This window comes from Crocuta crocuta, unplaced genomic scaffold, assembly GCF_008692635.1.
Source record: "Crocuta crocuta isolate KB4526 unplaced genomic scaffold, BGI_CrCroc_1.0 scaffold266, whole genome shotgun sequence".
NCBI classification, from domain to species: Eukaryota; Metazoa; Chordata; class Mammalia; order Carnivora; family Hyaenidae; genus Crocuta; species Crocuta crocuta.
In genome coordinates, this window is record NW_027531005.1 from 7,446,773 (window position 1) to 7,459,665 (window position 12,893).

Sequence of the window (12,893 nt, forward strand, 5' to 3'; positions counted from 1 at the left end):
GAATGCCAACAAAAGAACACTGATTGTAATGTGAGAAAAGTGTATTTTTGTATTTTAATAAATATTGTTCAATTTTTAATTCAGTGTCCCCAAAGGGTTAAATTGATTAAGGTTCTATAGATTCTTCTAAGCATTAACCAAGTCATTTCTACTTAAAGAAAAAAAGGGGAGGGGAGAGGTAAGGTGGGAGGGGAAGACAATGATAAATTTCTTTCAAGTATGGGAAAATGCTAAAGCTGTCAACAATCTTTCCTTAGCTTAAATAAAAGCACCCCGATTCTAGTGCACCTTCCACAAGCTAAGTGTGTTAGTCCCTGGCTTTGTTGGGGATAGAACCAAATTCCTGATGCCCTGGAAAAGCAGGGGAAATGGGTCAGCTTCAGCATCTGGGACCGGGCCAGAAGTTAAATGCTACCTCAGCAGAAGCTGCTGGTCAGGCAGCACCAGCTCTACCCAGAGACCCTGGGGGACCTGGATTTAAGAGGTCTGCAATAGTGCTGTTTGGCTTAAATTTCCCACAGGCAGTTTTTCTTCTGTTCTCTGGGTGCTAAATAGTCAAACATGTCTTGGTGGTGGTGGGTGTCTGTCTCCTGATGCTTACCGAGTACTGACGTCCAGGGAGGCTGCATGAACTGGGACCCTGCGTCTCTTCAGCGCTTTCATACTAATGCAGGAAATCGGGACTGAGTGGGTGTGATCTCCCTGGCACTGAACAGGGAGAGAGGCAGGCGGCACTTTGCAGCAGTTGGCTAAGAAGGGGCCAATTCTGAATCCCCTGGGTATATATAAGTGTCCTTTCTGGGTCTCCGTGTTTGTGGCAGCATGCATGCATGGCCCACCTTTAGAAACAGTCACTCACATTTCCGGGCTCCAAATATATGTTCCCTCTGGCTCTCTTTTATCACCGTAGCTACTACCCCCAATAAAACCAGAAAGCTGCAGCAGAGTAAAGGGTGGGACTTGGCCAGGACCAGCTGAAAGAGCAAAAATTATCCCTTTCCCAGTGCCACGAGACAGCTCAGGCTGTTCAGAACAGCTTCTTGGGTACACATTCAGAGGCAACTGTGGACAAAGTGGCTGCTTCAGAAACAGAGGATGTAGGGCCAGTTTCCTCACACCTTTCCTTTTCTGGGCAGCTACTTGGATGGTTAGGGAGTGTACAGTGGCTCTGGAATGATGAAGGGCCTGTGGCTGAACCAGAGTTCTGGGGGGCAAGGGGGCAGGGTACGGAAACGGTCCTAAAACATTCCTGGGGAAGAGTCCTAAGAGCAAACACATTGTCCTGGGGGCTTGAGTGTACTGCCATCTTGGGATCTGAGGAAGAAGTTCTTTCTAGAAGGAACCTGAAAGGAGGTGGGGGAGACTGAGGATACGGTTTCCAGGTGTGAGTGTCCTCAGAGCTGCAAGGGTAGTTCCTTTCCGCTCTGGGCCCACTCCTTGACCTGGGCACCGGTTCAGCTTTGAGGCAGCAAAGCTCCACTGCCACGATGTTGGGTATTGCCTCCTTTGTAGCAGGCACCTGGGACGGCTTTTCAGAGAGGAGTCCCATGAGCACCAAAAGTGCAGGCTTTCATGCTGTGTTGGTGACTCATCCTCAGGCCTGGCGGCCAGGCTATGGGACATGGGCTGGTAGCTCTTCAGGGGAGTAGTTTGTAGCAACACGTAAGAGAGAAAGACTGCTGCTGATTATATGGAGTTAAAGAATTTTCTAAAAGCCATGAGAGATCATTTAGTCTATTCCTTTTACGTTTTATGGTCAAGGAAACAGCCCAAGAGAAACTGAAAGATACCTCCAAGGTCACACTGCTTGCTAGTTAGTCAAAGAGGTGGGACTGAAACCAAGATCTCTGGACTCCCAGGTCAAATGTGCCTTTCTCACTCAGGCTCTTCTGGGCTGTCCAGAACCTATTTCTTTCTGTCACTATGCAGTAAAAATGGACCTTCCTCCAGATATCGCTGTGTTCTCTTCCCCTTTTTGAGGTGCTCAATCTCCTTCAGAACTGGCTCTGCTGCCCTCCAAGGTCTGACCAGAATTCTGACCACAGGGGCCCCACAGCTGGCTAACTAAGGGGTTAGCTCCTCAGGACTATACATAACAGCTTCCGACTCGGAGTTCAGTGGCAGACGGCTGCTGGAGAAAGGATGATGTGGATCAGGGAGGGTGTCCACAAAGGGAAAGGCCTTCTCCCAACCTCAGCCTTGGAAGCTTTGCAGAGTTGAGGATGGACAGAGGTCCTCAAGCACCTATTGGAGCAAGTTCTCTAGTGGAATGGTTTCTGCTTACTTGGCTCAACAATGAGACTACCAGGCGGCTCCTTAACGTCTCTCTTCCACTGTACCTACCCCAGCCCCAGCTCTTTAAGTGCCAGGCTGTGGCTGCCACTCCCATCATCTGCTCGCTCCAGCCCTTTTATCGCTCTTTGGTGTCATGCTGCATCTTATTATCAAAGAAGGGAGAGTAGACTGTACAGCTTCTAAGGTCTAGAGACAGTGGCTTTATGAGGGCTGTTTAACATGCATTGAGGCCAAGAACTTGCTGGGTGCTGGGTGGAACAACGTAGTAAAGAGTCCCTGGCAAAACAATTCCTGTTGTTGGTGGGGAAGAGGTCCAGAGTCCATAGCCATTAACAGTGGAGAGCTCTGGCTTCCTTCTGTGGAGACGGACAGAGACTACGACAGGGCTAAGGGGGACTTACACAGCCTAAACTACTACCTCAGGGGGCAAGAGCCTACAATTAAGGCCCCAACATTTTACTGCAACAAAGCAGCAAGGGATTAAAATTAGAGAAGAAGAAAGAAGAGAGAACATTTATATCCAAACATATGTCTGATTTTATCTCCTCTGCTGGCACTCAGCACTCCATGCCACCGGCTAATGCGGGCACTGTTCACGCCATTTTTAAATCCTGCCTCAGCTAAACTGCAAGGCAGTTTTTGGCTCAAAAGCACCTCCCTGGTCGCCATGCATTCAGAAAGCACCCTTTACCCCTGAGGGGGTGAGAATGGTTTGGGCAGTGAATTAAGGTTGTTTTCATCTTTGCTTTAAATTAAAATGAAGTAAATTGCTTCTTGGAACAGGGATGAATGCTTCAGGAACCAGATCAGTGAAACATACGGATTTCCAAAGCAACACAGCACAGTGCTTACAAGTATAGACTGGATCTGGATTTCCTGGGTTGAATCTCAGCTCCATCGCTTACTACCTGTGTGACTTTGGATAAATACATAGTTTATTCATATGTAAAATGGACGCATTAGTATCTGCGTCTCACTACTTCATAGGTTGTTGTGAAAAGTGAAATTATATGTATAAAATCACACTTAAGAGTGGTGACTGACATCATATAGTAACGCAGTATTGGTGGTAGTTATTTGATGATAAACAAGGATACAGACCAACTGACCAGCCCCAATCTCCACCTTGATTCTAGAATCTCATTTGTGCCCAAAGAGAGAACAGGCCTATTGAGCTATTCCAGAGAAGAATGATGCTTACCCAGAAGATGGGGACAGGGGACAGGACCATGTATCTAAGGCCAGGCCCAGAGGGAAAGAGGGGTTGTACTTTTCCCTCCAGGAAACCAGCGCCTTGTGCTCTGTTCCCTAATCCAGCTCTCTAGCTGGCCCAAGGGGCCGTTTTAGTCCAGGAAAAGATTACCTTCCTTGGCTAAGCCAGAAGGAAGGAAAGGTGCTGCTGTTGGCCGTGATGCACACACTGAGGGCTGGGCCAGGAAACCTTTCCCTAGGAAACCTTGGTCCTCTCCTAAGACGATACGCTTCCTGGAGGCTTGTCCACCTATCCCTGTTTCTCTGTCAGAGCGCCTTACCAAGGGTGGGGCAGGGGAGGGCTGAGGCACCTGGAGGGAGAAGGCAGCACGCAGAGGAGCTACTGGGGCTTCAAAGCACAATTAAAGGGCAGAGAAGAAGACCATAATTTCAGCAAGTGAGAGCAGAGTGGAACTATATGGCAGATAGACAGGCTAAGGGTCTGCAATGCAGTTAAGGAGGAAAGCCAGGGAGATTCCACCGTCCTAGCAAGCGAGAGGCTGGCTGGACCCTGGATGGGGGAGGACTGTTAGTGTGATATTTGTGGCATGGAACAAAGAAGAAAAGCAGGGAGATCAACTTTCCAAGAGAAGCGTAAGAGAGAATGCATTTTGATTTCCTAAAATTAGATTTTAGGATGATCACAGGTTTTATACTCTGGTACATGCCAGCTCTGCTGTTAGTACTTGGGCTAAACCACCTACCCACAACAGTCTTGTTCTCTATCCTGCAGGCTGGCCAACTGCCTGAGGGAAACAACCCAGTCCTCAGGACTGTAATCTAATCCTCACCCTGACCGGCTCCCTCTGGGGTCTGCACTGAACCTGGTTCCTCATTTCTATTAGGGCAAAGACACAGGAAGAGAGAAGTGGGTACAAGTCACTGTTTATCTACAAAAAGAGTATTACTCCAGAGGGAGAGTATTATATAAATTGTGTTTTCCCATAAAAATGACGACGACTAGGAGTTCAGTGCACATGGACCCTGATGGTGAGTCAGAGATTAGGCTGAGGCCTGTGGGGGATTTCCCTGGGAGAAGCGCTCTTGTCAAAACAGTGTTAGCATTTGAGAGGATGGTGTCTTCCCTGACTGACCTAACCCACTAAGATTCCTGACCCTCCAGTAGGGAAGCATGGAGAGGAGAGGCTACTCTAATGCCAGGTAGGGGGACTAGATGGAGCAGAGTAGTACTTAGCCTTTCATGGTCATGCATTCTGTGTACCTAGGAACAATACTAGAACAATTACTAAAGTTTTAATTACCAAATGTCAAAGGAATAGTCCTTGATTCACTAGTTTCTTTAATACTTATTCACCTCCTTATAACACCCTCCAATAATTTTTTTAAATGTTTGTTTATTTTTGAGAGGGGGGGGCAGGGAGGGGCAGAGAGAGAGGGAGACACAGAATCTGAAGCAGGCTCCAGGCTCTGAGCTGTCAGCACAGAGCCTGACACGGGGCTTGAACTCACGAATTGTGAGATCATGACCTAAGCCAAAGTCAGACGCTCAACTGTCTGAACCACCCAAGTGCCCCGATAACTGTTATACCAGGGTGTTTCCCTCAATAATCCCCATCTGAGTACAGTCATCTGCCATGATAGGACCTAGGACAATTTTGCAAGATCGTTCCACTCTAGGAGATGGATGGCTCTTTCTTCCAACAGTTCTCAGGCATTTCCTGTTCCAAGGCAACTCCTTCATCTATAGTCTCTTAAAGTTCCTTTAAGGTCTCACCCCTGGTTTCCGCATGTCTGCACTGGCACTGATGCAGTCACTAGATTAAGTCACTCTACCTGCTCAATGAGTCAGCAAGGGTGACTGAGAAGAGCTTTCACACACTAACTGTTCCCTGGGCAAAGTTTGGTTTCTTGGCCTCCGGCTACTTCTTCCTAGAGTCTTCAAGGGCCTGGCTGCTTCCCTTCACCTACCTACTAATCCAGGTTCATTAAGACCATTCAGGCAGCTTCTCCCACTCAGATTCCGCCCTGTAGGTGAACTGAATGAGTTACAGACAGCTCTTTGCAAAGGCAGTTCCTTGCACGGAGAGCGCAGCAGTGTTTGCGGGAATGCTCAGTGTGTCCCTCACAGAAGGCCCAGTGCAGTTCCAGAAATGGAGCTGAGGCCTCAGATACTAACAGCCTGTTCCTGCAGCCTACCAACTGCAGTGGTTACAAGTTATAATCTATTACCATTGCAAGAAGTCTTAATTTCTGGACTTAGGGGAAGTCGGATAATACTTTATCCTATTAGCTCTGCTGTGAGAATTGACAATGGCTTCCTTCTGACATGACAGCATATTCTTCCAATTCATCTCTTTAAGGGGATGAATTGGGAGAGTCTGGAATAAGAAAGGAGGGAGGGCCAAGGAAGAGACTGCTAACGGAATCAGGGAATTCTAATTTTTTAATTAGAAATGAGGAGGGGGGCTTGGAGACATGGCAAGGCTGAGATATCCCAAAGCATGTTTGCATTCCTGTTGTTACTCTGATGAGGGAAGTGATTGCACCTACTGGGCGTATTGTATGCATGTGTGTCAGAAGAAGATTCTGAGGCCACAGAGAACCATGAGAACAAGAAGAATAAGGAACTGGCTTATTCCATACTCTTCTTGTTTTAGCCTGCTGTGGCTGCGGGGCAGCTTTCCCTTTCCTTAGTCCCTCTGCCACATTCCTGTTTTAGGTCCACATCTCCTCTGACCAATGGTATGTCAGGTGAGGGCACCTCCACATCATGGGGTTGTTACCAAGGCTGGCCAATCTTGGGATGACAAGACACTGAGGACAGAGTGATGGTTTATAGTTTCAAAATTCAGAGATGTGGAGACAGTGAAAGTAATTTCCAAATTAATTTAGACAACCCAGCTGAACTCCCTTATTTTATTTATGAGGAAAATGAAGGCTGGGGAGATAGGACTTCCCCAGGTGTCACATAGCTGTGATGCAGAGACCGGGTCTCTGGCCTCTGGGTTCTCAACCCAGCGCTACCACTGAACACCAGCAGCGCCACGGTGACTGACAAATCTGGGGTGCCATTTACAGAAACTACAAAGTGATGAGTGCCCCTGGAGTTTGCGATTTGGTACAATCCCTTAGTTTGCTTCCAGGGAGGGAAGGGGAAGGCCTTTCACATCAGTACCTTCTCCGTGCTTAATGCTCTGAGACGGTGCCCACTCATGCCTTCATTCAAACAGCTAGCGTTGAGGAATCAGGCAACGTTTCCTTTCTCTTCAACCACAAATGTTCCAAGGCATGCGAGTTCCAATGGCAGCCCAAACACGCAACAATTAAAAGGAACATTTGTTGCTTATGCCATTCCCCCTTCTCTCACAAGAGCAAAGAGCTGTAAGGTAAAGAACTCGTATCCCTATAGAGGTAAGGCATACAGTAGCTAAATCATGTTAGAGGTCTGTTCAAGGTCAAGATGACCACTGAGAAGTGGAGGAGTCTGGAGTCCGGCTTCCACATCTCTTGCCTTCCCTGGTACTGTGTAAGCGAGGGGACCCTTGCAGGGAAAAGCTCAGATGGCCCAGGCTGACTCGGAGCCTTCCCTGAAACTGGGTCTAAGAAACTACTAAATGTCTCCTCTTCCCCCATATCAACAACTCCTCTCCTGGGAAATGAAGTGGTCCTGGCTATAATTTTATCACATACATTTAATTAGAATCTGTCTCCTTCATGATGGTTTCAAGCCAAGTCCCAATAGAAACATTCTAAAAGAACAGCCGCTTTCAACCAAGGATCTTTTAACCAAGTTAATTTAGCAGAAATTTGCCATCTTGGATGGGATAGTGTTACCTCTCTTTTTGACTTCAAAGCTGGGAAGAGAAGGGAGGTGGAGAATGCAGAGAAATAAAGAGGAGGGCGGGGGCTTAAAGCAAATGAGTTTTGTCTATTAAGGAGTGGTAATTTCTGCCAGTCCCCCTAGAGACTGGTCCCCTCCAATAATGGCCTGACTCTAATGATTCCCACTCCTAAGCAACAGCCTGTGTTCTGCTGGTGTTGAGACAAACTGTGCCAGAGAAATTCCCTTTCTCTCGGAGGTGCTGCTATCATTACGCAGGAGAGATTAGCCAGCCAGGAGGATGTGCTCTTGGTGGAGAGGGAGAAAGAGAACGGGAAAGGATGCTCTCTTCTAGCAGGTGCGGTACTGCTGACCTAGGATATAAAAGGCTGAGTAAGACGTTAGAGGTTACTGATAGATGAGAAGGGCAGGAACTCTGGACAAGAGGGAGAAGAGGAAGAGAAAGCTTAGGTGCCTCCTGAGGAGTGATGAACTCAATGTAAGACAAGCACTGGCTGGTTGGAAAGCAGGGGCAGGTCTTTGGGGTGTGGACTGAGCTCAGACACCTTGGACAAAAACTGATGAGCATTTGAGATGTGAAACATGGTGATAAGTTCAGTGGAATCAATTTCGGGCTCCTAAATATGGATCAATTCCAGGGACGAAGTATAGGGATGTGGGCTGACACGAATTTGGGGTGACAGCCATTACTGCGGCTGTGGTGTCTTCCCATTCTGCCCTCTCCCTTCTCAGACATTGAGATCAGTGGGGAAAGCTAATAATGTGGCCCTAGTTTCTGCTGAGGCTCTTGGCAGCAGGTCTTTAGTAGGGGGTAGGAAGTCCCCTTATTTTGCCCCTGGTGGCTTCCCTGTGATGGAGACGGAATGCTTCTAGAGGCTGCCTTGCCAGATGTGCCAGCAGGCAGCCTGGCCAGAGAGCCTGCAGTGCAGACAGATGCCCTGGGCCGTATTCAGGATGGCAAGACCCTTTATGGTACTGCGGCTGGGCTCTGGGGCAGTGCCAGAGCGGCAGGGTAATGTTCCTCAGCCAGATCCATTTCCCCCCAAACCTCTGCAAATATGTGGGCCATGGAGGGAGGCAAATTTAATTAAATTACTATGTCATGGGCTGTCCTTGCTGGGTAAGGGCTAAAAATGGGCTCACGCTGACATGCAGACCCATTTGTGTGCACGGAGCATGCATTTCTTTGTGCTTGGTCTGTCAGCAGCTGGATGGAGCTGGCAGTGCCCAGTGCTGGCCCCTTTGCTGCAGCAAGGCAAAGTCAACAATAATCCACCCAGGCCCCATACAGCTCTGATGACCTTTTCCTTTCTACTTAAAAGATGACTGAACGGCACTCCCCTTCCTACATCAGTCCACATCTCCTCATGTGCCTCTCATGTGGACACCCAGGACTTTCCCGTAAGGCGGCACAGTGTGCTGAGCTGGGGAAGGAGGAATGAAGCTGCAGAGAGGTGTGATTCAGAGTAGTGCACGGACAGGGTTTGTTTAGCTTGGCAGGAGATGGAGGGGTCTCCCTGGTGATTCTCCTGAGTGCCACTTCAGCAGTTCCCCACGGGCAGCTCTGTGCTGCACGGAGAACCATTTTCAGGTGCCAGCAGAAGCAAAGCTTTCTCTCCCCCACCTCTGCACGAATGCCATGGCTGATACCGACCCCGACCATCACAGGGAAGTGAGGGAGTTCAGTAGCAACTAGAACCATTTAATATGTGGAAATCAACAACCCATATAAATGCTGGCTGTGCTGTACCTGACAACCCCACAAGGTCATTCCACTTCATTTCCATTCTGGAAGTTGAGGCCTTACTGCTCCAGTTTACAGAACGCTACGAGGGTGAAGATTTTGCCCATGAGTGGTGCTTTGCTGGCCCTAGGGCTTCCCTCTGCTGGTGTGAAATGGCCTCAGGTGGAATCAGGTGTGCTGCGTAGAGTAGGAGACACTGAGAGCCTGGTGGTGGGTTTTTCCATTTGGAATTAAGATCCTGGAAATGTCAGCTGGGCAATCTTTTCCCCACTTGTCCCCTAGGAGAACAGAGGCATCTCTCCAGTCTAAAACTTTAGTGAACGCACACATGGAGGCTGAGAGGCAGCCCCAAACTGAGACAACTGGAAAAACCTTCCTGAGCACTTAGCAGTTATCCTTACACACCCTCTCAGGTCCAGGGCATTCTGGCATCGAGCGGACACCCAGGTGATGGAGGCAGCACGGGCAGGTCTGGGAGCTGTGGCAGGTTTCCAGGCAGGCAGTCCACAGTGAGTACAAAGGGCAGAAGATGGGGGCAGAACCTCCCTGTCCCGATCTCCAAGCACTCTGAACTTGCTCTTATGTTATGAAGGGCCCAGCAGGAAGGCAAGGCAGCACGCCCCNCCCTGACCTGCGCTGAGCAACTCCAGGGCTGTTCTCCTTCATATAAGTGGGGATGGGGTGGCAGTGTATCTGTCACAGGTTTCTGGCTACAAATCTGATGGTTTCTTTCAGAGTTAAGGCAAATACTGTCAATTTGGGTCCTTGGGACCCAACTCAAGAACCTGGACTTGAGAACCAGATTCATGAGAGTGCTCATGAGTCACTCTCAGTCCAGCAGTTTTAACGGACTAGAATTTGTGGATCAAAAACAAAAGCAGGCAAGTCACTAAAATGTGGTCATAGGAGACAACAATAGATCCAAAAGAGTAGATTTCCTGTGATTAGGAGGTTAAGCAGCAACTGTAGCAGAAAGCTGGGGCAACATATGCTACAGGGAAGCCACGAAGAACATGAAATTGACCAGCTTGGTGATACTATCAGGTGGCTTCAGAGAAACAAAAAGGTTTTTGGGTAGATGACTACACCAAAGGATCTTTTCTTCCTTACCTGACAAGTGGGAAGAAGAGAGCAGACCCCATACCTAGGCAGTAGGTACAAGACATCTGGAGTGGAATAAGGCCCCTTGATCCCATTCCCCCCACACGGCCCAGTGCTCACTAGGACAGAGAGCACTCACCAAATGCCTGGCCTCAAACTATGGAGAGAAAAGCAGATAGCTCTCAGGTGGCCTCTGTTTTCTTCAGTCAGTATGTTATTGGTTATAGGTGCCAAAGAGATGTTTTATCATTACTGAGGATTAAAAATATCCTCATCTTGAAGAAAACACCCCAAGGGATAATATATCTCAGTTCTGATATTCCCCTATAATAAAAGGGTTGGCACTGGGGGCTTACATTCCTGTGTAAGCAGCCTAGGACCGGGACAGTTTTCTCCATAGGAAAAAAAGGCCCTGAAATAATGTAACAGCTAACTGAGCCTCAGGACGAACCATGTGAATATCAGCACTGCTGAGCCAATGACATTCCAAAGCTGCTGGCGTCCCTCAGGTTACAGGTGATGCAAATGAGCTGGTGTATTTGCTCTGTGTACCCCATCCCAAACCACACAGGGGGAGTAGTGCTCCCTCCCTGCTGCTGCTGTGGCTAGAGGGTGTGGCTGTGGGTCTCTCTCAGAGAGAACCTACTAAATGGGACACTCTGCGCCTTGCCTGCGGCTCAGCAGTGAGCTACCAAGGAGAAAGGCAGAGTGAGGCCCTAGGGCTACTGCAGCACAGCGTTCTTTTGTACAAGGTCACCCACACCCCCTCTCACATTTGTTCCCTGTTACCTCACTTGTCTTGGAGAGGGACAAGGAGAAGGGAAACGGATTGATAACAGTGGTGGGTCACAGGGCACCACCTTTCAGCACTTTGAACTGGACTGAGGAGCTGACAGGTGGCGCACCAAGAGGTTGTCAAGTCTGCTTTAAGGGAGGAGAGGGAGGGAAAAGAAGGAAAGGTGATATCTGGCACCACCTCTCCCTCAATCTCTCTCAGCTCCCAGTAATACTTAGGAAGCAGAGTGGGTGGAACTAAGCATATTTGCAAAAACAGATTCGTTCTGAGGCAGACTGAAAAGTATTTTCTACACAACATGAACTTAGACCCTGCTGCGCCTTTGTCCTCTGTGCTTCAGGTAAAATTAATGTCATGTTTCCTGGTTAATATGCCAGAGCATGAACGAAGAGTGGTCTTCATCTTAGCCCCAGGTTGACCTGTGGGCAAGGCCTGGCCCGGCCCCTTCATCTAGGGGAAAGCAGGGCAGGAGAGGGATGGGAGTGGCAGACGTCGCTGGATGAGGCTGGGGCCATCTGCACTACTGTGAATCAAGGTTGGCTCAGACAGAAGGTGCGAGGGAGGAGGTGCAGCTGCTGATGGCTCAGACAGCTTGGACCTGTCCAGGCAAACAAGCCGCTCAAGTGCAAGAACAGCCAGCCAAGTAGGCAGAGCACGAATAAGGACTTAAAGCTTGAAATATCTGACAAGATCTGGAAGAAGGGTAGGAAGCTGTCTGGGATTTCAACTGGTGTCTGGCCTTGCTTCTCACTGCTAAGGCAGACTCTTCTGCTCCTGAAGGATGGGGTGTGATATCTGGGAGCCAGTGGGCAAGCATTCTTTGAGCTAAAATCTTAAAAGAAATATTCATCTTAAATTGCAAAGACAGTTCTGGATTGTTCTTCCTCAGTAATGTCCTCTGAAACAAAATCGAACCACTGTCCCCAGATATCTATCTCTGCTCCAGTTGCCTGCCCAAGGTTAAGAGCAGCGGGCTGTGTGAGAGTGTGTGAGCGGTGAGGGCAGGGGACACGGCAGCACCGCATCATCGATCATACAGCCTGGGAACAGTGGGTCAGAACTAGCTAAGGAAGGCGACATGGGGCGTGTAGAAGAGGCAATCACATGCTCTTCTCTTGCACCCTCCTTGGTAGTGGGGGGGGGGGCTAGGAAGTTCAAGTGCTATCACAGCTCCTTCTAGTGAAGACTCTCTGAGACAGTGGTTCTTGGTCCCAAGTACATACTTGCCAGGACCGAGGAGCCATTAGGAAATACCAACGTTCTGACTCTAGGTCAAATACAGCAGCATCTCTAGGGGTGGGGACAGGGTTTTGGTATTTTAAAAATATATACAGGTGATTAAAGGGTAGGCCTGGGATTAGAGCCTCTGCTCTAGAGTCTAGAGGGAGCAAGGGACGACTCAGTGGTCACAGTGGTTTCTGACAGGCAGGACAGTTCTGTGTCACTAACTACAGAAGCACTTCTTATACACAGTTTTGCTTTAGCTAAGCTAGTGCCCCTGAGGTTTCATTAAGGTTCAGAAGGAGTAACTTCTATGAGAGCTGACGAAGTATCAAGACTGACTGCCTTGGAAAGACAAAGGGAAACCCTCCTACAAACAGGCCACCCTCCTTGGAGCCACGAGGGAACAGATTGCTCAGAGGCCCATGAATAGCAAATGGGAGAAACCAAGGCATGGGTAGATATCATTTATTCCAAAGGAAAGTGGAAAGAGAACCAAATAGTATGTTTCTCTCTAGCCATTACCCATCAGAAACCTTCCCTGGTCATACAGGCTGCTCTGCAAGCTAACTCAGGCAGGGCTCAGATTGCCACACAGTTCAGGTTCATAAGCTCAATGAATGAGAAACTACTTTTTAAAATGCTAGGTTTCTAACCCATGACCTATTGGCATTCCCTGCCAT

General features: G+C 48.6%; 1 protein-coding gene across 1 annotated transcript in view; it reads right to left on the reverse strand.

Moving 5' to 3' along the window:
* Nucleotides 1–12,893, reverse strand: part of SND1 (staphylococcal nuclease and tudor domain containing 1) — a 417,734-nt gene that overhangs the window by 61,187 nt on the left and 343,654 nt on the right. The gene's annotated exons all lie outside the window — the stretch shown is intronic.